Source organism: Myotis myotis, unplaced genomic scaffold (assembly GCF_014108235.1).
Source record: "Myotis myotis isolate mMyoMyo1 unplaced genomic scaffold, mMyoMyo1.p scaffold_m19_p_40, whole genome shotgun sequence".
NCBI lineage: Eukaryota > Metazoa > Chordata > Mammalia > Chiroptera > Vespertilionidae > Myotis > Myotis myotis.
In genome coordinates, this window is record NW_023416347.1 from 1,587,142 (window position 1) to 1,590,726 (window position 3,585).

General features: G+C 41.6%; 1 pseudogene; it reads left to right on the forward strand.

The window, feature by feature from the left end:
• Positions 1-230: 230 nt before the first annotated feature.
• LOC118654966 lies at positions 231-3,283 on the forward strand (annotated as a pseudogene).
• Positions 3,284-3,585: the final 302 nt, after the last annotated feature.

Sequence of the window (3,585 nt, forward strand, 5' to 3'; positions counted from 1 at the left end):
TATTGAATTTTTCTTGGAATAAGACATAAGCAAAAATCTGCAGAGCTTGCCTACGTCACCTGCAGACAAGCCCTATGAACAGTTTATTATCTTCAGAGTCCCCGAACTTCAAGAAGCCTCTTATGAATCCTTCCTGCACATCACTTCTGTTCAGAAAATTGCATGGAGCCAAGGTGTCTTGGGCAACACACCTTTGTAAAGGCAATTCCCCTTGTCACCACAGTCATCATTCATTTCCTCATCATTTTTCTGTTTTCAGGTTGTTGGCATCAAAAGGATGATGATGAGGCCTGTTCTGAGCAGAGTATATCTGTAGGAGGAGAGTCACAGCTCAGGTTCTCCAGAAGAGCTCCAACAACCCAGAAGACCCATATGTGTAAGCAGTGTTTCTCAGTGTTAGAAGATATTTTGCACCTGACTGAGTTACAAGCAGCACACTTTGAACACAAAGGCTTCTTCATTGAGGCACGTGTGACAGACTTCTGTTTCGGTGCAAACCCTCACCAGCAACAGAGGGATGCCAGTGGAGAGACGTCCTGCAAAGAAATATGGACAGGCCCTCATTTGCGACCAGGTGTAGTTTCTATATATCAGAGGTTTCTTCAAATTGCAGGGAATTTGTGGAAGACGTCCAAGCTCCCTCAGAGCTTCTCCAGCACCAGGCCACTCTCAACACTGAGGAGCCACACTGTGGCAGTGAGGTTTCACAAGAATTCCTCAGAGGAAAAAGTCAACACCAGGGGCATGAATGTGAAAAAGCTGCCAGCCGCAACCAGAAAGTTGTTGAATCACAGGGTGTATTTTCTGGAGAATGGATTTATGAGTGTAACAAATGTAGGAAAATTTTTAGACAAAACTATAATCTCATTCGACATATGAGAGTTCACACTGGAGAAAAGCGGTTTGAGTGTACAGAATGTGGGAAAACTTTCAGTCAGAAGTCTGATGTCAATACACACCAGCAAGTTCACACAGGAGAAAAGCCATATTAGTGTACAGTTTGTGGGAAGTCCTTCAGTAAGAGCTGTAACCTCATTCAACATCAGAGAATTCACACTGGAGAAAAGCCATATGAGTGTACAGAATGTGGGAAAACTTTCAGTCAGAAGTCTGATGTCAATAAACACCAGTGAGTTCACACAGGAGAAAAGCATATGAGTGTACAGATTGTGGGAAATACTTCAGTATGAGCTCTAACCTCATTCAACATCAGAGAATTCACACTGGAGAAAAGCCATATGAGTGTACAGATTGTGGGAAGTCCTTCAATCAGAGCTCTCACCTCATTAAACATCAGAGAATTCACACTGGAGAAAAGCCATATAAGTGTACAGGTTGTGGGAAGTCCTTTAGGCATAATTCCACCCTCAATAAACATCAGAGAATTCACACTGGAGAAAAGCCCTATAAGTAGTGATTGTGGGAAGTCCTTCAGATATAAGTCTGATGTCAAAACACACCAGCGAGTTCACACGAGAGAAAAGCCTTATGAATGTAAAGATTGTGGCAAGTGTTTCAGGTATAGCTCTACCCTTATTCGCCATCATAGAGTTCACATTGGAGAAAAGCCATATAAATGTAGTGAATGTGGGATGTCTTTTAGGCAAAATAGTCACTTCCTTTTCCACAAGCGAGTTCACACTGAGGAAAAGCCTTATGAGTGTACAGATTGTGAGAAATCTTTTAGTCAAAAATGTACCCTTAAAAGACACCTGAGACTTCACACTGGGGAAAAGCCTGAAATGTGTAGGGAATATTTCATTTTTCTTACTCAGAATAACAACACTGAAGGAGATTCTATCTTACAGAAACCTTAATATAATCCCTTTTTATCAGGATATACACTTTGCTAGATTCCTCATGAGTTTCAGGTACAAGTGAGGCTTGAAGGAGCTGCTATCCTGTCCAGGTCTACTATCTGATTGATGCCACTGTGAGTGATTGTGGCTGAAGTGGTTTCCCCTCTACCACCTGACTCACCTGAATATTGTGAACCAGTCACAAACCCTGCGTGCTCTCTTGTGCTTAAATAAATTCTGAATATTCTGAGCTCTTGGCAGGATCTTCATTCCTTTGTCTCTGGTTATGGAATGGGCCTGTCCCAGGGTTTTTCCAGAACACCCATCCTCAGCAAAGAAATGGTACCTATTTGAGAGAGTTTGTGGTTTTTCACATTATGCTGTGATGATTGACTTAGGTTCTATTTCACCAATCAGAACACCGCTGGCTCTGGTTTATGATATTTTGGTAAAAATGGTATTTTTTCTGTTGTACCATTAATTGTGTTGGGTCTATTCACTGCCTGCCAGTATTAGAAAGCACTGTTGTGATCTGTCACCATGTAGATGTGAACAGATATTATGGGGACATCAAAACTTCATTGCTTCAGAAGGCAGAGCATGATGTCAAAAAATCACTCTGTCCAAAACCAGCTTATTTTCCATTGTTACCACAGGCCTTGAAGGAAAGATGGCATGACTTTGTGGTTGTAATTTGCATCCCAGTACCTTGGTTATTGGTGAGGTCAATGGTCACCCAGAACAGGAGACCTTTGCTGTCCTTCTGTAAACAATATGAACTCTGTTCTCTGTTCACAGTATGTGTTATATAAGTCTCAGCAATGTTTAGGGGAGCTTCTACCCACCTACTGCAAAGGAGCCGTGTGCCATGAAATATGAAATTTCATAGTCTTGTGACATTTGTTGTAAGGCTCTGAGGCTAAACTATTGAGACAGAAACACAGTATTCATAGTGATGGGAGACACTGCAGTAAATTAAATGGCAAGTGTCTCTTCTGACGTAAATGCAGTGATGTTCCTGAGCCTGTGACTTGTGTGAACTTTGTGTACAGACATTCTCAGCACCTCCAAAAGTTTTTCCTGTAGCTGAAGTCATTGGCAGAGAATATACGTTATGGTTTTGTGGATTCCCCTGGTCTCTATATGGTGTTCACCTCAAAGTCATTTCTCAATTTGTAAGAACTCAAGGCTGGAGAAATGATAATCTTGTAATCAGTCCCAGGATGTGACTTTTGTAGCCAGTCAGCATTTCTGCTGATTCTGATGGCAATCGCCTTCACTGCTTGTCAATATTTGCTGTCACTGAGACAAAGCTGTTCCTCCCAGGAAATGAGAACAGACATCCAAGGAAGTGCACTTTCCTAATGTGTACTATTGTTGAGCCTTGACATAGAAATAAAGCTGTGAAACCATCACATATGAAATAATGTATCGTGTCACTCATAAACAAGGTGTGGCAAAAGTAGACTTACAGTTGTGAGTACACAAACCACAGAGTTTGCTCTTTTAAAACATAGTTTTAAATACATTTATTTATATTTTTTAGGAAGAGAGGAAGGCAGAGGGAGAGAAACGTCCATCAGCTCCCTCCTGCACACCCTCTACTGGAGACCCAGGTGGGACTGTGCACTGACCTGGAATTGAACCAGGACATTTCAGTGCACTGGATGACACCCACCCAACTGAGGCACACTTGTGGGAGCAGATTTTATTCCTGTGTTATTATTTATTACTTATTATTTTACACACCAACAACTCTAAACCTACATTTCCCACACACTACATT